Source organism: Canis lupus, chromosome 4 (assembly GCF_003254725.2).
Source record: "Canis lupus dingo isolate Sandy chromosome 4, ASM325472v2, whole genome shotgun sequence".
Lineage (NCBI taxonomy): Eukaryota > Metazoa > Chordata > Mammalia > Carnivora > Canidae > Canis > Canis lupus.
Window position 1 is genome coordinate 15,165,334 of NC_064246.1, and position 26,178 is coordinate 15,191,511.

A 26,178-nucleotide genomic window follows, 5' to 3' on the forward strand; every position below is an offset into this window, starting at 1 on the left:
GTAATATTCTGTTTGGCCTTATTCTATTAATATTTATAGAGTACTCATTACCATAGCAACTAAGTGCTTTCCACAGAGAACTGATCAAATTATTAGGGGGCTTCTGATCTGCCTCTAAATAACCCTTTCCCTCTCCTACCTGGCAAAGCAGGATTCTGTCTACGAGAGGACCTGCATTTGCTTCATGCATCTCCTCCCAGGATCCTGGCACTATCCCACCTTGGTTCCCTAGAACGCTGCTGCTACACCCATATTGGGCTCGTCCTCGGCAAAACGGTGGGGTAGAAGTAGTTAGGCCTCAGCCCCGATGTTGCCTTTCTGTGTCCCTTGTCCTCTGCAGGGAGGCAGTAGGGCATATTGCCACCAAGCCAGGCTTTGAAATCAAACTGCCTGGGTTTGAATTCCTGCTCTTCCCCTTGTTAGATGGGTCTCCTTAGCCATTACTTAACTTCTCTGCACCTTGATTTTTTTCTTCTCTGGAATGGGAATACTAAGAGTGCTTCCTTCATAGGGTTATTACGAGAATCAAGTGAGTTGACAACTATTAAACATGTTGAAGAATTTCTGGCACATGGTAAACGCTCAGTAAATGTGAGCTGTTATTTCAACACACCCTTTTCTTTTTTATCCTCCAGTCACCCAAACACTCATGCTGTCCTGTTTTCCTAATTTCCAGAGAATAGACAAAACTTTTTCTCTAAGCTGAGGTCCCATCTAGACACCCTGCAGAGGAGTGAGGGAGGAAGATGACTCCTCTCTGGCTGCACCAGTTGGCCAAATCAAAAATGCCTAAACTTTTACCTTTGGAAACTCATTTCTCTCAGTCAACATACAGGTATGTTCTCCTACTAGATTTAACTGTCATGAAGGCAAGGAACGTGCCTCAACCATTTGTCTGCACCTTCACATCCTATTCCTACTAAGGAGTAAATGAATAACTTGTTTTCTCTACGAATATGTGTCCATGTGTATACAAGGAGTTATGAGAAGCCTCCTATTTCAGGCTCAGTGACAGGTGAAAAAAAAGGGGCTCACAAAAAATGATCGAGCCATGCTCCCCGCCTTTATGAAAGTCAAATCCAGTAAGAGAAAATACTTGTAAAGGAAATGTTTTACCCAAAGCAGTGGGACTCCACTGATGAAGCACTGATTCAAGAAGAATGTGGTGGGTCTTTGTGAGTTCCTAAATCAAATTATGTAAATGACCATCAACTCTAGCAGAGGTAAGTCAGGCCCTGGAATGGAGGCAGATGGCATTCCTCTCATTGAGGAGTTTCTAGCCTGGCGTGGTGTGGCAGTGCTGATCAGTGCCACTGACTCATCTTTGCTCAATCACAAAGAGAATATCTTAGACTAAGTCGGAAGCAATCAACACCCAAATCTAAGAGTTAAGATTTCAGATAAGCACCCTTGAAACTTGGAAGAGGTCGTTTTAGGATAAATAAAGGGACACATTCCTTTACTCTGTGGGTAGTAAATTCATTACCTCATCTGGGACTTGTTCCTACAAGATCCTATATAAACCAAAATTAAAATTAGGTTCAAGGAGGTTGAAACACACGTATGAATGAAGAGTTACAAATAGACTCTTGAGATGAAGTTAAGGAGGTTTTCAATTCAGTAAGAATCTACCAAGGACCTACTGCTCTGTACTGACCACGACTTTGGACGCAATCCTAACCTTCTTCCATCAAATGTTCCTTGGTGCCATTCCTAAGGCAGGGGGCTGCTTTGGAGATAGAGTTGAGTTTGGGAAATCTTCTATATCCTGTCATTCTTTTTTAGCACCATTTGCTTGCTAATCTTAATAAATACAGATCTCTTTTCTCCCTCACCCAGTCCTTTGGAGAATCACTCCATGAAAGGCAATGGCTCTGCTACAGGAGGATGATTGGAAAGCCTAACTTGAAGGGAAAAAGAAGGGAAAGCCACATCTGCTCAAGCTTTTCAGCAGTTGAGCCAAAGCTGAAATACTCTGGCTAATAAAGGCTATTTTTACTCTGTTGAATTCAGTGGCTTCAGACCCATCGGTAGGAAAGCTTTAGCTACATGTACATAGGTTGTACTCTTGGGAGGAGTGACAAGAGAGGCTCACGAGGCCCTGCTCTCCTTAGTGTTCTTGTGCCTCAATTCACTGGAAAATGCCCCAAATACCACTGGGTCAGAGCGCAGTCACTCTAGGTCAGCAAGTCTCAGGCTTTAGCGTACATCAGAATCACCTGGAGGGCTCGTTAAACTGAAATGCTGGGCCCCAGCTCCCAGAGTTTCTGCCTCAGTACGTAAGGACCAGGAATTTGCCTCTTTTTTTTTTTCTTTTTCTTTCTTTCCTTTCTTTTCTTTTCTTTTAGAAATTAGCCTTTCTAACAAGTTTCCAAATAATGCTAACTGTGCTGGCCCAGGGACCACACTTTGGGAGCCACTGCTAGACGTCATGATATCCATTCAAAAGCAGTCTCCACCTAGAAGAGATTACACTCCAGCTGTCATCAGTCTCTTACACCTGAAGGTGGAAAAAGTCTCTAAGAGCAGGCTTAGATTTTAGGGTGGCAGGCTGGCAGCTGGAAGGGCAGGAGGGGACACTGAGGCTTGTGTTCAGTGCTTTGCTGATTCCCCCCAGGAGAGGACTTTGGACGACTCCCTACATCCACCCCTGCCCCTCATACATCCATATGGATCCCTTACTCTGGAGTCATCTTCTGCAAGAGCCCTTCCTCCACCACAGAACCCCCAGCCACCTCCCAGGCTGGCAGCTCAGATGTCACTCTAACCTGTCTCCCTGTCAGGCAACAGCTGCTCCCAGTCCCCTGGGGAAATGGCCTGTTAAAGAGTAACTGGTGAATTGCAAATCACCCCAGTACTGGTCCAAGCTCCCTGCCCAAGAGGCAGCTGTCTTTGGGGAGGGATCCCTTGGCCACCCTTCACACACGTGCCAGCCATGCCCACCAGCAGCACACTTCAAGTGACCACTGTTTCCTACACCCACATAGCGATCCTGCAGGGATCACTCCTGGACTCCAAATACCATGCTTAGCCTCAGACCAAAGAGAACAAGGATCCAAGGAAAAACCTGAATCACCAGCAAAAAGGAGGGAGCCTGAGGAGGAGGAGATAATTTGCTAGTCAAAGTAAATACCAGACATGAATATTTGGTTCTGGAATCTTGACATGTTTAGTCTCTTTTATCCACACATGTCAATTGAGAGAAACTCCACATTAGGAGCAGATGAAAATAATGAAAAAACCCACAGAGCAGCATCCGAGAATCTCTGAATTTGCCCACGGAATAAGGCTGAAATAAGTAAATCTCTTTGAGCCCACTCATCCTTCTTCTCACATTCATGAGAAGTGAAAAAAAAGTTCAGGTACACTGATAGTCTTTCTCACCGTCCACAGAAGGTCTTACTTTACTCGTCCTGGAAACCCTACCTACTCACCTAGACATCACATGTGTAAGAATTGGTAGAGACTGGTCGGGCTGGAAGTGGGCTGAACCGCATTCCCTGGCTCCTTCCCACCCTCCCTGTTCTACTTCCCTTCACCACCCAGAGGCATGCTTATTTCCTGCCCTGGCTGCGCCTCCACCACAAACTAGGCACCCCCACTTTGACAGGGCCTGAGCCTCTTTGGAAAGTCTTCCAGCATGTCCATCCCTCTAAGTGCTTTTTATTTTTTAACGGAAGTAGTCATCATTAAACCATATAACCAATACCTTCCTCATTGGAAACTCTTTTCCTAAATAAGTAATATATGAGTCATACTGCACCAAGTTAAATACCAACATTATCCATCTTTGTGGCTGCAAAGGTAAAAATATTAAATACATTACTTCAGTGAGAAGTGATTGCTGGTAAGCCACCAGATATCTCATCTCCCTCGGAGTTGTTTTTACGCACCTAAGTTGATATATGTGCACCTTGATGCCCTCAGGTTAAAAAGAAAAGAAAATCAGAGTAAGAGTTTAAGTGAGTTGTGATTCTAAATGTGATTTAACTGAAAATAGGATCTCCAGGGAACACTTTTAAAGACCTATACTAATGTTTGTACAATTAAGTTTATTTCTCAGGTTTATAAAATTCCAATGCATTTCTGCAAAAGAAAAAGGAGGCACCCTCTTCCCTTCTCATGACAAAGCCCCAGCAGCAAGTCATTATCACTTTTGACTAATCAGAGAGAAACCACCTGCAGGAATACTCCCCTTTCTGTTGCCTCCCAGCAGAACCTTCCAAATGATGATTAATCACTGAATAAACGGTGGAATTGACAACAGCATAATGACAAAAAGAGAGCAGAGAAGGGGCCCAAACAGTGGGTGCATGTGGTCCAGCCCAGTGGGTGGAAGGCCGAGGAAGATGGATGACCCTGTAAGCGCTTGACACTTGAGTATCTTGTCTCTTACAAGGCGGGGGGAGGGGGGGGTCACTGCTGCCAAATTCAACAAATTAAGGCAGTACACACCCAGTGGACATGCTTCCTATTGCTGTCAGAAGCAAGGAGAAACATCTTAAAAATTAAACTAATGAGCTTAAATTGACATCCTAGGCTCACACAATAACACAAATAAGAGATACAACAAATGACAGCCTAATCCATTATTGTGGAAGGTATTCAGAAGGTTTTACTGATTATAGCCTCAGATTACCCTACCCGTGTCCCTACTAATTTGAAAAATGATGAATCACTAAGTTCAGACAGGGCTCAGAGAGTCAATTATACTAAAGCAGTGATATCAAAAGCTCATATTTTCTACACCAAGGAATAAAACGTTATGCCTAATAACAATCAGAAATGAGGCCTATTACGCACTCTCAGTTGACCAAGTCATTAGCAATAAGAATGTTTCTGTAATTTTTCAATATTTCTTTTCGGGATATATACTCCCTGCCCCAAGGAATCCTACTAGCCAAAGTTTATTAACATGAAGAAAAGATTTGTGGTAAATGAGATATTGGTTTGCAACTGGCTTAATGTCTTTCGGGTACCATCAAGTTTCAGGCCTTTCATGTTCAGATGAAAAAAGCAGTAAGTGGTCCGACCTCCTGTCGCCCAGGCATCATCAATCCCATGGCCTTCCTCATGATCGTCTTCACTTCCCCCACTTTTTTTCTGTAAAACACGACTTCAAATTCAACAAAAAGTTTCATGCATATCTTTCCAATTGGACCCAACTTACACAGGTATGCCCACTCTGGGGCCCCTTCCACCTATATGACCCTCTGATACTTAGCAATTCTTTCTTGTCTCATGGGACCACTGTCCACACTAATTCATAACAACAGAATGTATTTCACAGCATAACTATGACATCATGTCTCAAGATTTCCTTGTATTGCTAGGTACATTTTTCCTGCATTATGTCTTGTTCCCAACCGTGCCTAGAACAATGTTTCACACACTCTATGTCCTCAGCAAATAAGTGACTTTATTTTCTGGTTCCTTTTTTGAGACTCAACCAACAGGAGTCTATATGTGAGACTTTTGAAATCCTTCCCGAGGGGATTTCTTAGGCATGTGTAAGTCACACTAAGACCTGAGTAGAACAATCACCTTGAAACCATAGAAGAATCTAAGAATGAGTTATTATAGACAGACCTTGATATAGGAAACAATCTCATTTCTCTCCACTTATGGTATGGCTGCATTGGGAACTAATTTTTCCCACCAAAATTCAATCTCTGCCATCCTCCAATAGCTAGAGTTTATTCTAAGATTCAAAACTTAGCTTCAGATTCAAACTCTTCGGTCTGGTTTTCAAGCTGAACTGTACTGCCTACTTAGCCAGCCTCCCCCATCACCCCTACCTCCCTCAGCTCCATCTCCCATCACCACTCTCCCCATCCCCCCTGCTGCACACACATGCATGTGCACGTGCACACACACACATACCCACACACACTGCTCACCATGCTTACTTCAGCCTTTGCCTACTCTACTCTTCAGCATCTAGGGAGGCCTCATTCTCCCTTTCTACTCCTAGTCAGATGTTCTCTTCCTTCATGCACTCCACCGTCCTTCTCTGAAGCTCTTCTGAAATCCTCCAGTCTTGCATCAGATTCTTGGGAGGCTCTACCAGCCATGGCCAAGGTGCCAGAGCAGAGGCTTTGGCATTATCAGGCTGTTCCAAGTTATCCATTCACTTACTTCATGACCTTGAGCAAGATGCTTACACTTTCCAAAACTGTTTTTCATCTGTGAAACGGGAGTAAAGATATGTACCTTAGAGCATGGCTGAAAAAAAACAAGATGAAACAATGTGTGAGAAACAGCTGCCCCAGATACTGCAAAGATTGTGTCACTCATTTCCAAATCCCCAGTATAAAGCCTTGGGCCTGGCGCATACTAGTAAATGTTTACTCAATATTTATTGAAAAAGGAGCAGACACAGAGAGGAGTAAAATACATACACACATGATCCAAAGTCTTTAATTCAGTAAAATATAATAGCTATGGATTCTCTTTATCTTTAATATTGAAATTATTTTATCTTTCATATTTTTTTAATCCCCTATTTTCCATGTCTACCAAATATCAGATATCATTCATTAATGAGCAGCAGAAATCAAACGTTTAAACTCTGATCCTAGTGTGGAGTTCCAATCTCTCTTGTCTCCTCCTCCCGCACCCTCCCACAGCCACAGAGGGGAACCTGAGGGAATCTGCAGGCCTATGTCTGACAGGTAGAAATTGGAGAGGCATAAGCTCCCCCTGCTGAGCTCCTCTCTGCTGGGGAGATGGAAGGCTTAAAGTCAACCAAGGACATAGAGGTCCCCCTGAAGGTAACTAAAGGCAATAGGTACTTAAGGTCAAATAGAAAACAAATTTACTGGGGGGAAACACCATAAAAATTACTAAGTCATTAGATAATCAACACTTACGCAGAGGAAAACTCAATATGAAATGCAGGAAAATAAAAAAAATAACACCAGTTAGCTTTAATTTGATGGATGAACGGGATTCTCAATTTCTTTGTTTTTTTGTTTGTTTGTTTGTTTTGTGTGTGTGTGTGTGTGTAGTTTTGTTGGAGTTTTTTGTCTGTTTTTTGCTAAGAACCATATTTCTGACTCACAATAATCTTTGTTATAGTTATTTATAATTTAAGTTCTTAGAGTAAAAGAGAAAAAAAAGAAAATCCAAAAATGATACCTAATTCTGAAGACTGTTCTGGCAGAGGCTCCTTTGTCCAATCTTTTTCTGAAATTTTCACTTTCAGATTTCATATCCCAGAGTACACAAAGAATCGTCGTTTTCTAAACAAATTGCACCAAATGCACCTTTTGTTCCTAAACCAAGTGAGTTCAAATTTATAAATGGAGCTTTTAACAAAGATAACAGTAACTATTTACTACAACTCTTTTATTCTCTTCTCTCCCTATATTCAAAAACTAGATTTCTTTTCCCACTACGATTTAATTTTTTTGATGAAACTCAAATCTTGGGAGAAGCAGAAGGTTCAGCATGTAAAGTTTTATATCATTGCTTATTAGCATTTGTTAGATATTTGAATTTAGTCCTGCATCTAATACGTGCTGAATAAAATGTACTTCATTATACTCAAGTGTCCAGTAGGAGAAAAATGTTTTTCTTGACTCCCCACACTGGTGTTGGGCTGTCTGATGCTGTCTAGGCAAAGCTGCCTGCCATGCAGTCTAGGAGCTGTCTAGGAGCAGACCAGCCTTCTCCTGGAGGGCCTACGCCTCCGGAAAGTTCTTCCCCTCCTGATCGGACACCGGCTAAAGTCTGTGAAGCTGTCTGCTCAGTCAGGCATTTTCCTGAAAGCTGTGGGTGGCCTGGGATCAGAGATTAAAGTGGTGGCAAGTCTTTATTTATTATGACTACAGAGTTGTCTATCCAAGCTGTCCATTTATAGGGACGGAAGATGCTCTTGTAAATGCAAAGAACATCATTAGCGTTTTATTTCCTCTCCCAACTACTTGTCTATGACTGTTGTGCTCACTTGGAGCCAGTCAGAGCCCAGGAAGAGTTTCCTGGCCTAGGGGATAAAATGTGAGGTGGCTCACCTCCCAGGCCAGGCTGGACGCAGGTAGACGACATGGTCCAGTGACCTAAGCAATGGGCTGGAAATTCCAGACAAATTATGCCTGGTCCAGCATCAGACTTGCTGTGTGATGCCAGGTGAGGGAGCTACCTTTTCTGGACTTCTTTCTGCCTGGACTCGTCTGCTACATGAAGGAAGGAGGTGCTGTGAGATAACACGTTAACTAACCACCTTTCTGATCCTCAGCTTCCTCACCTATAAAACAGGAATGACTAAACACTGCCTCTGTTGCCTCACAAGGTCAATGTAAGGCAAAAATGCATATAAAAACTCCAGTAATTTGTAGAGTGCTGAACAAATGGCTTATCCCAGGGCCCTTGTTAGTAACAGGGTAAATCTGGAGCCCAAATCCCAGCTTGCCTTCTCCCATCCCAAGACCGAAGAAAAGCAAAGCCAACTAATTCCCTTTCTTTCTACAGACATCCAACAAGCATTGGACTGTGCTTTCCTGACAAACATTCCTGCAAGAGTTTAGTGTATTCTAGTAGTGGCTACATCGAAAGAAAGAAAAAGAAAGAAAGAAAGAAAGAAAGAAAGAAAGAAAGAAAGAAAGAAAGAAAGAAAGAAAGAAAGAAAGAAAGAAGAAAGAAAGGAAGGAAGGAAGGAAGGAAGGAAGGAAGGAAGGAAGGAAGGAAGGAAGGAAGGAAGAAAAGAAAAGAAAAGAAAAAGAAAGAAAAGAAGAAAAGAAAAGAAAAGAAAGAAAAGAAAAGAAAGAAAAGAAAAGAAAGAAAAGAAAAGAAAAGAAAAGAAAAGAAAAGAAAAAAAAAAGAAAAGAAAAGAAAAGAAAAAGAAAAGAAATCCAAAGCCAGTATCTCTTAGGGGCACTGTGGCAGTCCTTAGGTTGAAACCAAGAAAATGTGGTGCAACATTATATTTAAATCAAATGTTGAAGCTACACACGCTTCTCTTTTAAGTTCTCGAATGTATAGAAAAGTTTCTGGTTGAGGATTAGACATAGAATGGCAAGGCTGCTTCTCTCCAGGCTGAATCACACTCGGCCCTCCCTCATTATATCCCTAGTTAATTCTTCAGTAACTGGGGAGCCCTGGTCCTTGCAAATGTCACAATTTTACCACAGTGTATTTACTTCTGGGTGGATTAGCATGAATGTGTCAATTGTATTGGATTGCCAATTTTGTGGGAGTGATTTGAAAGCTTGCAGAATAAACTGTTATTTAACTTGGGGAAATGGGAAGGAAAAAATGGCAGCTTTTTATGTTTTGCTCTCTTTGGTTCAGATTTGCATGAAATCCTCATAACCAAAGGCAGCTGGAATCCTGAGTATAATGATAACATTGGTGGTGAGAGGTTTGGATGTGGCTGGAAGGTGGGGCTTGTGTAGGAGGCAATTTTTCCACCCAGATGTAAAGCATAAGAAATATTTATTAGTAGAAATTACATATGAAGATTAGGAAAAAAATAAGCTTGTTTTTGAGGAACCTTGTTCACAGTTTAAGCCAAAAGTATTCACCCAACTTGGTTTCCATATAAAGATAATCCCCTTCATACCCATTTGCAAATATTCTTCATTCTGTAGATCATTTCTTGTCATTCTGGCATTACCCAGAAGAACCTCTCATTTGGGGTAATAATGCAGTTAGGTCATTTCTACAAATAAGTCAACTTCAAACGGACAAAAGTAAGTCCCTTTTTTTTGTGTGTGAAACCATCAGAATGAAGGGGGGGACGATTAATGAGGCCCATGTAAAAAGTGTTGAGTCTTTGCACACAGGCTCTGCTAACTGGGAAGGAGCATCAACATCCTGTGTGCTTACATCACTGGAGTAGCAAGCCCAGGGAGTAGCTATCTTCTCCTCCTTGGCTTTTGTCCCCCATTGCTCATTTCTGTTTTGTTCCTCTGCCCTCCTTAGTCTCCCAAATATGTTCTTAATGATCTCTGTGATGATCATGAGGGCATTTCATGTGAAACACTCCTACAATGTGCACAGCGGAGCAGAGTCACACAACACCAAAATAAAGGTCACTCTCGACATAACTGCACTATACATGAATTTTGACCACAGTCTACTGGCAAAACCTGGATTCCAACAGACCACCTCCACAGGGCTTACCAAATCTTGATTAAGCAGAATCTGAATAACAAGAATGTCCAAATATTCTTCTTGGTCTCCTTTTTTTTTAAAGGAACAAATGGAAAAACATGGATGTAGTACACCATCAGAACTAGAATCTTGATCCGTTGTCCCAAGACTGCTTCTAACAGGTTCAGAGTTTGAGCAGTCACATATCATTCTGGTCCTTAGTTTGCCAATCTGAAAATAGATGACTTTGACCAGTCCTGTGAACTTTTTCAGCTTTTAACCTCTTTGGTTCTACTTCCACAATGTTCATTTTTTATTAGCTATTTTTCTTATTACATAAGTAATATATGTTTATTACATAGTTGTAACGAACAGTGAAGAGCAAAATTAAAATCACCTGCTGTCTTACCACTTAGTGATAACTAGATTGGCAAATATATGAAATACACATTCGTTTATAAGTCAGAACAAACCTACACCAAATATACTGAAGCATATTAAACATTGAAAACATTTAAAAACAAGCTGATACCATTTTTTTTTCTTCAAAAAGTAACACTAAGTGTTTTTGCTTATATCCAGAGCATACCAGGCCCATTTTCTCTCACTTTCTCAGTTTATTGTTGCAGACCTGGATACAAATTAATGTTGGGACAATGATGCTCCTGCCCGTCAGAAAGAAAGCATAAAACCTCAAAAGAGTGCTCAAAGGAGCCATTAAAGATCATCTGGAACTACCTTCTCATTTTACAGATGAGAAAAGTTGAAGCCAAAGGGGTCTAAGTGATATGTCACCCATCGTGGCACCAACGGATGCCAGAGACAAGGCTTAAATGAAGGTCTCCTACCACCTGTTCTATAACTATTTGCACTATTATGTTAGTCCTGGAAATTGTTTTTAATTTGGACTTTGATTAATAAGAAAACTTTATTTAACCACCTTTCCTGGTTAATGGAGATCTCACTACACTCCAACCTCATGTTGGGTCATTAGCAAGCAGCAGAAGAGCTCCTATGAAGGGCAGGAATGAGTCATGGTGATCAAGTGTGCTTAGCAGAAAAAGTCCATGTCCCTATTATTCCTCATAGTGATTTTAGATAAACAATAGAACCTTAATTTTCCCTTAATTCATTGAGTTACCTTTCCATATTCCCCAAATGAAGGGACATCCCTACTACACATTCCTTTAAAAAGGAGGAGGGAGGGGATTCCAAGAAATAATGTCAGATTCTTAATAAAAATTTGTTGACTGATGGAGCTTGCTCCAATCAAAGGCACAGGTTTTCCTGGTGTTCCTGTTTACGAGGAGATGGGGAAATAGCACCCACCCACGCCTATCTCACGGAGAGGCCAAGAGAATGAAAGAAACAATAAAGATCAAATCCTTGGAAGAAAAGTACTCTGTGTACTCAGCTCTCATTCATGTTACCACCAAGCCAAAGCACCTGGGCCCTGAGAGGCTGCCTCTCGGTTCCTGAGAACTGTGGGGCTTATTCTCAATCTATAAATCCCCAGATTACTCTACCTAACCTTTAAAACTCTTCACCCACAAGTCTCCACCCAGTTTTGCTTTTCTGAGATCATACCGGATCCTGGTCAGTGTCACTTCAAGGGCATCTAATCTAGTTGTCTCTCGTTTTCTTTTTCATTCTTTTCCCTACCCCAGCCTGTGGGAAGAATACAGTACTTTCTCAAAGACAAGGTTGGGGGGTAAGTTTTCTTGCTTTGAGTGAAATCTTCAGGCTGATTCTGATATGCCCACCATCTTCTCATTCCTAGATGAGAATCCCTGATTTCTGGTTCAGCAGAAGAAACTATAATCCAGAGACTGGAGATGATGTGTCCATGGTTCCATCACTAGCTAGAGGAAGAGGAGAGGCAATCTCTTTGAGATTTTAACTTTTGGTCATCTTTTTTTCACTAGGTTCCCATGTTGTCATTCACAACATTGTTTCATTTTATTTCAGAGTAAATCCTTGTATCTCTTTACAGAATCAGAGTGCTTTACACCTAGCAGATTAATTAATTAATTAATCACAAACTTAATTTTCTCTTTGCTGCTCCTTACTCAGTTTTTAGCACTTATCTGGACAAGAGTCTATTCAATGAGTCTCAACCTGAACATTCATCAGAATCATTGGAGGGTTTGTTAAACAGATGGCTAGGCTCCACACTCAGAGGTTCTTATTTAATATGTCTGAGGTGTGGCCTGATAATTTGCATTTCTAACAAGTTCCCAGGTGATGCTAATGTTCATGGTTCAGAAACAGCACTTTTAGAACCCCTAGGTTATCTTACCTAAGGACTGCATAGGGCCTTCTCTTTTTTTTAGTTAGTTTTTAGCTCCTTAAGATTTCTATGCCTACTTACCACTTTGCTCAGGCATTTTCTTAAGCAGTAGTCTGATTTGCTTACCAATTTAAGTAGCATTGTCTATGGTTATCTGAAATGGTGAGATATAGATATAGATATATATACACACTATATATATATTTAATATATATAATATAGATATATGTCTTTAATCCTTCTATGAATAAGTCTAGAACACTTTTCTTCATTTATACTGTTATTCTGCTATACTTAAAAGTGACACTTATTAGCATAGGCTCATGTCTTAGTCCTCATCTAAAAGAAATTAGCACCAGCATTGCATTTTTTGACTACTACTATTCAATAAGATTTATTGTAGAGAGTCATCAAATTTAGAATTGGAGTAAGCCAGAAATACAACTACCAATCCAGTTTATAGATGAAGAAACTGAAGTCCATAAAGTTGAGTTTTCCACGATTTCACAGTTCAGTTGCAACACAGCCAACACTAGAATCCTACTCTTCTTTCTTCTATTTCATGTTTGTTTGTGTAAGGCCTACCATGACACCTCTCCAGCATTGTGTATGAGGCTATCATTGCATGTGAGGCTGTTGAAACGTCTAATTTCTTCACTGTTTTCAAACCCACCTCTATCTATGGAAGTCTTCCAACAGTTAGTAATAATTCCTGCAGTTTGATTAATTATACAAAAAAATCTCAATTTTTTAAAAATACATTTCCAATAAACATTCTCTACTACCATAAATACTGTGCTAAGTACTTTACATGAAATACTCATTTAATCTTAGAATGAATGCTAGTGAGGGGTGTGATCTCTAATTTTCAGATGTAAAAATGAGACACCAGAGGATGCTTGCCCATACCTCTAGGACTCAAATTTACAGTTAGTATTTTCTTTTTTGCATCTCTACTAAGCAGTGAGCTTTATAAGGGCAAGGACAGCCTGTATTTAATTCCTATTTCCAACCCAGCTCATAGTTCATAGAAAAAGCTCAATCAATACATGTTGAGTTCACTAATGAATAAAATCCCTCTCAGTATTTTTGGTCTTAACCTATTCTTCTGCACTCCTTATTCTACCATGGAATATCCTTTGATAATAAAAGCTTGCAACTGTCCTGAAATTAAGGAAAAGTGTGTTTTCTTATGCAGCAAAATCTATGGTTTATGGTTACTGCCTTCAAATTTGTACACTACCAAAATGTTTCCAGCTATTTGAGCATAATTGGGCTCCTGTGGAAGCCCTTGCTTGTAAAGTGCTTTTTAGTTGTTCACAATTAATTGTCCCAGTGGTAAATGTGACTCATCATCTCATCATCCCCATTCAACAGAGGGGAAACACATAACCAAGTCACATCCAAGGTCAAAGTCAAATGAATGGAGAAGTCAGGCATGAAACCAGTGACCCTGGCCCTGAATCTAGTTAGTTATGCCTCCGGCTCCTGGTCTCTTCCAAGATTTCTACATAGTTCCAAACTCCCCTTACTTTGCCAGATGTTTACCACATCTTTCAAGTGGAAGCAAGCCCTTTCAATTAGGCTCACCAGGGGAAACCCACCCTACTTCTCTGAAGGAGGAATGGCCGAACCAGTTCGTCTAAAATAAGAACTGACGTGATTCTTTGTCTGAATTCTGAAGCTGTTCCGACAGCGTTTTCTTGTTGGCTAAGGTCCCACCAGTAATGAACTGGAATATAAAAACAAAGGCTGTTCTCATGTTGTTTCCCAACCCAAGAGGGCTAAGCGCTGGGTGAGCACTGAAATGTCGGCATGTTTATCTGAGTCTTGAGCTTGATACTTTCCTACCTAACACTCCATTAAATTCCCACCAGCACACACACATCCCCCACATACACACTGTTTACCTGTCTGTACAAGAGTCCCCCAAAACAAGCCAATTTTTACAGTCATTTACCAATTTCACCCTTGATAGCTCCAGATTTTGTTTTCTCTTGAGGAAATAAATGAGAAGCTGAAAATAAAAGAGATAAAAACTGCACTTCAAATTTAAGTGCTATGACTTGTCTTTATTCCCAATTTCATAATCCAATTTCATGTCTACACTAGCATTTTGATGGTGCCACATTTGTGTAGTTCCTTTGAAATTTTCATAATCTCATTAATTAAAGAATTAAGGAACATAAAAGGTGAGACTAAAAAGGTCATGCAAGAACAAAAGCGTAGCTCAAGACTTGAATATTTAATTAGACTTACCATTCAAGTGTTCCTTCTGGAATGAAAAAATCACTCCAGACCAGCTATTATTAATCTAACCTAAAAAGTAACTCATAAAGATTATTGCAACATTTTTTTCAGGTTTTCCCAATGCCTTCAGAATTTGAGACGGCAAACCTCAAACCCCAACTATTTCTATGGGGAGATATGCAGGTTAAACAGGGAACCACAAATAATTAGAGCTAGCTGACTTGTAGACAGGAGCTGTTCTGGTAAATTCACCACAAGGGCATTCCTTGGCATCCTTGGTGAGTTGGCTTGTAGGCAAGAGAGGCCAGAGGAATAAGCTCCACTCCCACCTCTGTGTCTTACCTGTGCCATCCCTGTACTTTCTCCCTTAGCCCCAGCTACAAAATAGGGAAGACCCTCAAAATTCGAGCCCTGATTGTTTCAAACTGGTTAAAGAATAACAATCAAAAGGAACATATAATGAGGTAGGGAGAGGATTTGGGCTAATATTTTACACGTTGTGCTTCTCTAGTTTAGCTAGATTATTTTTCTTGGCTGTTGAGGTCAAGAACAGAGCTGGCATTAGGACAGGGCTTGAAAACTCAGTTATTTGCAAGAGAAAGACATATAACATTAATGCATAAAGTAGACTGGGTATAAGAAGCACACAACCCGCTCAGTCTGGTTTTATTTTCCCAGTTTTAATGGAGACATGGATAGAAGAAATAGATTTTAACTGCACTCTGCTACATGAGAATAACATTCCAAGGGTGCTACTAAATGGCAACTGACGCTAGGCCTCGATGATGGTAGGAGGGAGTGGTGGGGACTGAGGAAAATGGGAGCGCAACAAGCCCATCTAAGCACCATGCACCTCCAGCCACTTGCTGACATGTTGGGGATTAGGACCCAAGGCTACCAAACTGTCTGATGTTTCGAGAAAAGCCAGAAATCTGAACTTCTCCCATGTTGGCAACTCAGTCTAGTTCTGTTGCTGTTGTTGTTTGGTTGGTTTTGGTTGTTGTTTTTGTTTGTTTGTTTATTTGTTTGTTTTAGAAGCACTGATCCAAGTAACACTGTGTGGGCTGAAAAGCAAAGAAACAAAGAAAATAAAACAAAAAACTTGTGCACAAGCTCTGCCTTCAGGTGTCAAGATCAGCTAGGTTAGCCCCTTAGATTTTCTTTTCCACACCTCCCCATCTCACCCACTCAGCCTTCAGCCTTCAGGTCCAGTCCTCCACTCCCAGTCCTCGCTTCTGGCAAATCTAAATTCAGCACAAAACTTTAGGATAAGAAAAGATAGAGTTTGTTTGCTTCTCTGCTTCCTCTATGAAGTTAATGCCTAATATATATTTTCAGACATCTTTTTCTCAGTTATGAAAACTGACAAGCTCTTATCTATGTATGATCTCCTGCCACGAATACACTTTTCTATTAAAAAAAAATTCTCTGTTTTTTTGAGGAGTCACCTCTATGGACACCAGATGAAGTAGCACCAGTTAGCCTGCAGTAAGTTGAACCCCAGTTGAACAAATCAACTAAAAAATGAGAGCAAAGAGGGACACCTGCATAGCTCAGCGGTTGAATGTCTGCCTTCGGCTCAAGTCGTGATCCCGGGGTTCAGGATTGAGTCCCACATGGGGCTCCCTGCAAGGACCCTGCTTCTCCCTCTGCCTATGTCTTTGCCTCTCTGTGTTTGTGTGTCTCTCATGAATAAATAAAATCTTTAAAAAAAAATTTTCAAGTGCAAGTAAAGAATATTTCATAGCAGTAATACTGAAACTGTTAAAATCAGAGAATCATTCAATGTTAGACGTCAACATGCCCTTAGACATAAGCTCACTTTAATCCATTCATTTTTACATCTGACGGAACGGAGGCTCAAAGACATTCAGTGTTTGCGGACGATCTAGAAACCTACACCCAGGATTCCAATTTTGCCATTCAGTGTGTTATTAGCAATTGTTATTAACTATTAGCAATTCTATGACACTACCATGGGACTGGAAGATTTATTGACCACGTTAAATACAAGCCATAAGAAGCCTATCCTTTGTCAGTCACACTCATAGATTTGGGGGTCTGCCCTCAGACGGCATACCACATAGCTCCATAGCTCCAAAGACAACAGCAGAACATTATTGTCATTATTTTATTGTTATTATTAGTGTTCGCTCATAAACCAGGGCCTCCTCTTGAGCCACACTGTTTATTCTGTGATCAGCAGGGTCCACTGTGCTACGCAGAAAGAGCAGTCTACAAATTAACACAGCACGTCATGATTCACCTCTGAATACATTTTTTCCATGAAGTTACTCAATCAGAAGATGACAGTACCTCACTCTCCGAAATACACAAGGAAATATTTTCTATCGGTAGACAAAGTGGAAAGCTGGAGTAGTCCCTTGTAGTCACAGTTTCCAGCCTTCAGGGTTCTGAGGCAGATTTGACCCCCAGGATCTCCACATCTGAAAAGAACCCCTACCCCCAAATTCCCATCAAATGACAGGCAGCAGGATGTCATAGAAAAAGCAGTGGGCCCCCAGCAGGAAAGAGCAGTGGCAGTGGGTCTGTCCATGCCACCAACATTCTCATGGAAAGGTCACCTATGGTTTTCTCACCTGTGAAGTGAGCAAATTGAACAAGATGGCCTTGCAAGTCTCCTGGTTTCAACAACATCTGCTTCTGCTGCCACAGCGAGTAGAGGCTGGCAAGGTTTGCTGATGAAAACACATCCACACACGGAATTGACATCTTTAAGACTGATATACTGTATAGGGTTAATGGTTTAAGTGGTCAGGATTATATCCCAACCCGATATACAATATTTGGCTTTTGGTTGTCATTGCTGCTCCTGCTGCTGCATGTTTAAGTATTTGTTGATATTACCTTTACGTTCCAGATATTTGTTTACATTCTTTTTGGAGTATCTGCCTTTATATTTTGACAAGTTGTTTAAAAACACACACACAACTCTAAGATTTCTTTTTAACCTTAATCTTTTAGGACGTACAGAAGCAAGAGAGAGAGGGGAACACTCACAATTTCTTGGCTTTTGTCTCAACTGGCAAACTTTTTTCTTCATTTTTTTAAGTCTTTGACTTTTTTCAAAACCAATATTACAGGAAAGAGAGGAAATGGCCGCAGAGACACTAAAAAGTCCATACACTGCATTTCCACCCATCCTCTCAACACTTCCACATCTTGTGATGCTTCCTTAACAATGAGTTGAAGATTGATGCTTTTCAGGATAATGAAGCATGGGACTACCTTAAAGACATCCAGTTCCTTTTCAACTCCTTCTCTGCATGGGCCAGGATATTGGAGAAAATCAGCAGATTTCCGAGTGTTAATGTTCAACCAGGTACAGTCATGGATATAAAGAGAGAGGGCAAGACAGATTCGTTTGACAGATCCACCACTCCAGCCTATTGAAGTTGGCATGTACCAGCCTTGTATGTTGCCTTGTCTAATTAGCTGCTGAGCAGTGCCCTGGCTCCTTGCTCCTGATGGAAACTTAGCAGGGAAACTCCTGTCACCAGGCATGATGAAGTGGTGCTTGATTGTGCTACAAGATGTCCTGTGGCTGCAGTCCAGACTGTTTCGGCTAATCATCAACTTTGCAGATTCCAACACTAGGGCTTGTCTACTAGGGCAGGAGCTTTGCAAAAGTCAGTGTGAATGATCTATAGCCACAGAGAGAACATTAAGGAATTGCTTTGTTTATATATTTTTTAAAGAACCCACGACAATAGACAGCACCATGAGTGTGCCTGAGAAACAGGCGACCACTTTCAAGTCAACAGTCTTTACAGTGTCGTCACAAGAAGGGAGAAGCACCAGCACTCACCATCTGCGCGTGGCCAGATCTGTCACCACCTTCAGTTTAATTTTTTAATCAGTTTAGAACTATGTAATTAGTCAGTTAAATCCTGAATTTCTTCCCTTGAGAAGAAATTTGCATCCTAGTTGTATCATGCACAAAGTTGCAACTTTCTGCCTTTGGATAGGTGACTTATCCTTTCTGAGTCTCTATTTCCCCATCTGTAAACTATTTGAGAGGGTTGCAGTGGGTGACTTTCAAAGTACTTTGAACACTTACTACCACATAGTAAGTGCTCATTAATGTTAGCTGCTGTTGTTAATATTTTTACGGTGTTTGAACACATCTTTCTAAAAGTAAATGTGGTCCAGCAACACCTGTTGATAAGCATCATCTGCACAGTGTAAATTCTAAAGTCAACTAACAGGTTTCTAATGATAGTGGAGGGATATCAAGAATCATCTTTAACAGGCTGTAATTACAAGTTATAATAACAAGTAAGTCTCTCAGTACAGCTTTCTTAGGTGGTCACAGGAGGGGCAGGCAGTTTCTTTCTCTTCCTGTTGGTTAGCATTATCACACCTTGGTGATGACAAAGGCCATCCCAAGCAGTGTTTTCAAGGACAAAGGTATATATGTCCATTATTGGTCAAAATAGTCCTGAGTGCCCATATTTAAAACTTTGGATGTCTGTCATGAGCACACAAATATAACTAATCCCAGAAGAATTACCCTTTGCAAAAATGCAGCATTTAGCTCAGAAAACGGAAACAGAGGACGTAATATTTGGAGAGGAACAGGACAAACCTGGCCCAGTCCACCCCTGCTCCCATATTCCAATGGAAAAAACTGAAGCCTAGAGAGATGACTTGTTCAAGTGTCAGAGCCACATTTCCCAACTGCACTTGCACCGAATCAGGGACTCACATCTTCTCTAATCATGGGATGAGGTCCTTCTTTGGATATGGTTAGAAGGGCTTAACCCAAGTCAGCCATTTAACAAGCGAGACTCCTGCTGAAGTTTTCCTCCAGTTTATTTGCATCTGAATGAGACTTCCTAAGACAGAGGATAACATGAAACAGCAAACATTATTTCATGAGATAAAATAATAGTTAAAAATGGGTATGACCAGTTTTTTAAGAATTATATATACATATGTGAAAAGATATACAAAATATATTTTTAGGTGAAAAATACAATGTTAAGAGCAGTCTAAAAAATATCCATAGCACAATCCTAAAGGGGTGTGTATGTGTGCATATGCTTGTACATACGTGCTTGCAAAAAGCCTAGAACGATATGTGTGAAATTATTCAGCAACCCTCTGAGGAAGAGAAAGGAATTGAAGAAACCAGAAAGAGTAGAAGGTAAAAGGATGCTTTTATTTCTATTCCACCTACTCTATCGTTGTTCATATGTTTTTACAGCAATAAATTTTTACAATCAGTGTTACTTGTGTAAACTTATATGATACATTTCAATACATTAGCCATGGTTTATGTCATCATCTCAATCATTCCCAAGGCTTAAAGCTTTTACAACAAAGGGAAACAATTACTCGATTTGCTTCTGTTCTCAAACCATGGCACACTGTAGTAAAAGTGCATTTCTGCACTACAGGCCTGTAATAATATACAAATCTCGATTTGGATATTAGTGGTACTGGTAATACAAATACTGTCATAGAGTATTGATTATGTTTCAAAAGCATTTTAAGGAACAATATATAAACACAGCAATATGCCAATATACTGTGGTTTTTCAGTTTACACATAAATACGCAGAAAATAAAACTTCCTATCTGTGCAGATAAATTATATTATTTTAAGAATTAATCACAGAACCATGCTTTTCACTTAGGAAATTCCATCAGAAGTGAATTCTAACTCTATCTTCCAAACCCCATGATTTGTTCCATCACCAGCAACAAAATAAAAATCAAGCTATAAAAAAAATAAATCAAGCTATATTAACCCCTCCTGGAAAAATTATCTGCTAATTGTACTTTTACTTTTCTCGAGGAAACAATAAATTATTTCACAATAAGAAATATTATTGGATAGTCCTTATATTTGAATGTAAGTTGAAATTTTAAATTTCTTAAATTTTAGTTCAATTTTTCCCATAAAGCGGTAATAAAAGATCCAAACTGTTGTGTTGCTTAAGTAGGGAAATCATCAGACACCACCACTGAACGTCTGCTTACACTAATAATGACGAGGTAGCCGTCATTTTTAAAAACAATGCCACAAAAGCTATTTCAATGCTGTCATGCTTAAGAATAATTAGTTTTCATCAAAGCAACAGATTATCTGTTCATGTTGTCCACTGGGTCATTACAATGAACAACCAATACAGATAAATGATATCTAATCTTTTCTGCTCTTCTATTGGGCTGATGGATGGTTATGACATCTCCAATATTATAAGGCAGAAAAATTATGCTGACATTTAGAAGCAAAAGCACAGAAAGATAAAACTAAGTACAAAGCATGCCCAACACTACTGGGGAGAAAAGAAATATCTAAAGACAAATAGAACTGAAAACAGAATGGCAATTAGGCCAACGGAGAATTATGGGAGGGAATGACTATACCTTGTGGGTGGCAGGCAGCTCAATTAATTATATAACAAGAAGAGGGAACCCGGGCATTTCCGTAAGACACATTATTAAAAGGAATATTGACTTAAACATCTTTTAAATTTTATGCCCTAAAAGAAGACAAAAGGGTTTCCCTAGTATTGATCTGCTCCTGAATCAGGTTGACTTGAAGGGATCATATAATGAGAAATGGTTGAGCAGCAAATGGGACTAAGAAGGAAACGCAATTACTTACAACTCACACTTACCAGGCTCAATAGATTACAGCTTTTCCATGTCACTTTGTGTTCGTGTCGTATTTGTCAGGAAGAATTGGAAAAGAACCATTCAGTGTGCCCTAAATATGAAACAGCAATTTGGGACTATACTTTTGGTTCACTCCATTAGCATTTGTCATTTAGAAAAAAAAAGATGAAATGAGGGTGGTGTAGACCGAGAGTCAAGACAAAAGCCATCTTTAGGCTACTTTTTTTCGAAATTTAGAAAATATGAACTGTCATAGCTGTTTTTGCCTTGGCAAGTGTTGATTCCACTTTCTACTTTAAGCAGAAATAAGGGAATATTTTAGTTCAGTGGGTGCTAATGCAGAGAGGTCCTTGCTTAGAAAATTCTGCTCTCTGTCATCATCTGAGAATCGGCAATTTTCTAGGAATATGTGATATTCTTTCCATTAAAAAAAGAGTTATGCTCTTTCTAAATGCCACAAGCAATCTGTGTTGGACCCTGGAAAAGAAAAAGGTTTGTAGGAAAACTGAGCAAATCCAAATAAAGTCTGTAGTTTAGATAATAATATTGCATCAATTGTTGCTAAGATCTTAGTCTTGATAAATGTATCACAGCTATGTAAGATGTCAACATTAGAGGAAGTTGGGAGGCAGATATACAAGAACATAAAATTATTTCAAAAGTAAAATTTTTTAAAATGTGCTCCCCAGGCACAAGTCCCCCACCCCTTCAAACTTCAGAATTGTTAGCAAAGCGGCAAGTGAGCAGCTGCTTGTTAAACTTACACACAATGGCATCAATTGTGGTCTACTAGCTAGACTTCACAGCAAGATAGAAGAGTTGTTAAAAAAATTATAAAGTTTGTGAATGTTGTTCCTTACACACACACACGCGCACACACACACACACACACACACATAGGAAAAGAGAAGAAAGGCAGATATGCGCCTTTCGTTCAGCCGGTGGTTCTTAACTAGGGGTAATTTTGCCCCCCACGCTCCAAGGGACACTTGGCAATGTCTGGAGACAATTTTTTTGTCACAACGGGGAGGTGTTACCAGCATCTGGTGGGTAGAGGCCCAGAATGATGCTAAAGATCCCACAATGCACAGCAAAGCCACCCACAACAAAGAATTATCTTGCCCAAAATGTCAATAGTGCCAAGATTGAGAAATTCTGCTTTAAGCAATTAAAATTCAAAAGCAAAATGGATGAGAAGAAATCGCACTAAAGAAAATCTCTGGCAGGTCCTCCCTTTGAAGGAATACAGTCAAGATGGGAGAGGTTCCTAATAAAGTATAAATAACCAGAGTGGTCATGCAGGTAATGACCACAGCTTTTCCAAGCAGGTTATCACATGGGCAGCATCTCTCTTCCTGGAATCCCCATCCGCCTTTCCAGGGCTTATTTAAACAGACTCTTCTCATTTAGCAATTTAGCTCAAGTCAGGCCTTGGGAGTCCTTTATAACTTCACCTTCTTAAGATTCATTGATTTCTCCAGTGATTTTCCCATTTTCCAAAGCCACAGAGCTTCTCCTAAGGATTGTGTTTGATGATGTTTACAACCCATTCCATTCTTTTTTTTTTTTTTTTTTCTAAAAACAATTTCAGGGCACTTGGGTGGCTCAGTTGGTCAAGCATCTGACTCTTGGTTCCAGCTCAGATCTTGATCTCAGGATTGTGAGATGGAGCCCTACTTTGGGCTTCCATCATCAGCAGGGAGTCTATGGGAGATTCTCTTCTCCACACTGTCACTCTCCTTCTCTCTCTAAAATAAATAAATAAATCTTTTTTTAAACTAAAAATAAATAAAAACAATTTATTGAAGCACTATAGATGCAACTATACATAAAGCATACCGTGTGACGTTTTACTTAATCTGTACACCTGTGAAGTCATCACCATAGTCAAGATAAGGAAATTTTTTATCACCCCCAAAAGTGTCATCATGCCTCTCCTTGTCTCTACCTAGGCCACTAATGATCTGCTTTCTGTTTCTATAGACTAGTTTGCATTTTCTAGAACGTTATAGAAATAAACAAAGGAGTCACATGCTACACATATGTTTAACTTTTTAAGAATTAACTGTTTTCCAAAGTGGTTGTACAATTTTGCATTCCACACACAGGAATGCCAAATTCCATTCTTTATCTAGACTGTGGCAAATGTCTTAAAATGTTACATATTACTACTGGCTACCATAGGTCATTGAATCCAAGACACCATCAGTTTACAAAATGCACCATTATTTTATACACAACTAAAAAATGAAATGATGCTACCAATTATTAAATAAGTCATTATCAATTATTAGATGCATCCCAGGAACATGGACATGAAGCATGATAAATTCTGTCTTAGGAGCAATGATGTATACTTTTATCACCCCTTTAGCTTTTACTTACTATGTATTTTCCCAATTATTGCATGGAAACATGGCTTGCCTCTTAAGCAGGTGGAAATCTCTCTAAAGGCCAATTTTTCTTGCATTTCTTTCTTCATCCTTAGCACCAAGATCAATACCTATAGCACCCAAATCAGTCCTGGAAAATAGTAATGATAATAGCACTTTACACACCATACACTTGTGCTACATGACACATTATTATGAGTATTTCATAATCCAAAGAACATTATGCGTAGTATTCTTTTTATTTTTTTTAAGATTTTATTTTTCACTTGAGAGAGAGAACATGAGTGGATGGAGGGGTGGGGGCAGAGGTAGAAGGAGAAGCAGACTCCTCGGTTGAGCAGGGAGCTGGACGAGGGGCTCGATCCCAGGACCCTGAGAAGATGAACTGAGCCCAAGGCAAATGCTTAACCGATTGAGCCACCCAGGCGCCCCTGAAGTAGTGTTATTATCCCCACTTAGTAGATGAAGAAAACAAGGGAATGAACGTGCCCAAGCTGGTGTGTGGAAGAACCTCAAATTATCTAGTTCTTTCCATTGCAAAGTCCAGGCTTGCAACTCCTACGCCACTCTGCCCTCCAGAACCTAATGAATAGCTGTAAGCTGCAAAGGTAAGTTTAGGAAGAGTTGACCACATTATGCATTTTGGTCACACTCCACACTGTAATTGTATAAGTGTTTTACCTTGGGTATTTTACATATTACTATCTTCAAAAAGAGGGACATTAGCAATAGCAACAAAAACTAAACCAAAATTGTCTTTTTCCAACTTTAAGCCATTAGAGGGCAAGTATTTAATTACCCTTAGCCACAAATCAAGAATATCCAATAAATATGCTTTGAATGTGATGATGCCCTCAGTGGCCCTATGAGAAATAGTTTCTTTTCAGGTTTGCCCTAAAATGAAATTTTCTGAAACTCTTTGGTTGTTGTTGTTGTTAAGATTGTATTTATTTACTCACGAGAGACACACACAGAGAGGCAGAGACATAGGCAGTGGGAGAAGCAGGCTCCCCTAGAGGAGCTGGATGTGGGACTCAATCCTGGGACCCTGGGATCACTACTTGAGCCAAAGGCAGACGCTCCACCACTGAGCTGCTCAGGTGCCCCTTTGACACTCTTTGTATTGAAGGACTAAAGGACTTTAATTTTAAAATCATTGATAAGATAGCACATTAATATTAAGAAACATTTCAGTAAAAAAAGAATAGCACAGTAAATTCCGTCTCCCTAGCCCTCTCCAAATTTTTTTTTTTATGATAGTCACACAGAGAGAGAGAGAGAGAGAGAGAGAGAGAGGGAGGCAGAGACACAGGCAGAGGGAGAAGCAGGCTCCATGCACCGGGAGCCCGATGTGGGATTCGATCCCGGGTCTCCAGGATCGCGCCCTGGGCCAAAGGCAGGCGCCAAACCGCTGCGCCACCCAGGGATCCCCCCTCTCCAAATTTTAATGTCATAGTTTTCTTTCTGCAAACTTGTTCATTTTTCATGTTTGAGTACATGGGTCAGTCTGCATTCTGCTCTTTCACATGATCTGTTGTAAGCAAGCATCTTTCCACCTTTCTATACCAACCTTCCCAACTACCATATTAATGCTAGCATAATATTTCCTCAAATATTTGGTTACTAAAGTATTTCTATAATGTTAAATATTTAGATATATTTTCTAATGCACTTCTGTATATGGCTAATTATGAATGCCAATAAGATTTTCTTAATATGAACTTCCATAATGTTATATATTTAGATTTCCACACTGATTGCTTATTTTAGTTGAGTTTCCTCTCCTATTGAAAATAACACCACAATGACCAAGCAGTGAAGCAGGGACACTTTAATCCTGCAGAATTACTTATTTAAAATTCATCCCTGGGGTGCCTGGGTGGCTCAGTCAATTGAGCATCTGCCTTTGGCTCAGGTCATGATCCCAGGGTCCTGGGACCGAGCCCCACATCAGGCTCCCTGCTCGTCGGGGAGTCTGCTTCTCCCTCTCCCTCTCCCTCTCCCTCTGCTTACGTGTGCTTGCTCTCTGTCTCCCTGTCTCTCTCTCTCTCTCTCTCTGTGTCAAATAAATAAATTAAGTCTTTAAAAATAATAAAATAATAAAATTCATCCCTTAGTTTGGGATTATTGAGCCATAGGTTTGAGTATCTTTACAACAGGATTTCTTAATAGTTCCATAGTAGAAGACAGAAATCTCTACATCAAGCTGCTTTGTTGTCCTAAAAAGGGGGGAGTAGATAAAAAGTAGAATAATGATATCTAGCATTAATGTAACACCTTATAGTTTTTGAAGTGCTTTCACAAATGAAATAAAACGCCACGTCTCCAAGCTACAAAGACTTGAGTTTCTTAGGGACAGATGCTGATGGAGTTTATCAGTAATTGAAGTGTGTTCAAGAGAGAATATTAAAGATCAACCAATGTTTGTTATATTAAGAGATAAAATAAAGTCTGTCAGAGGGAAAAAGAGGTGCCTTTCGATTCTTCAAGTGAAATATT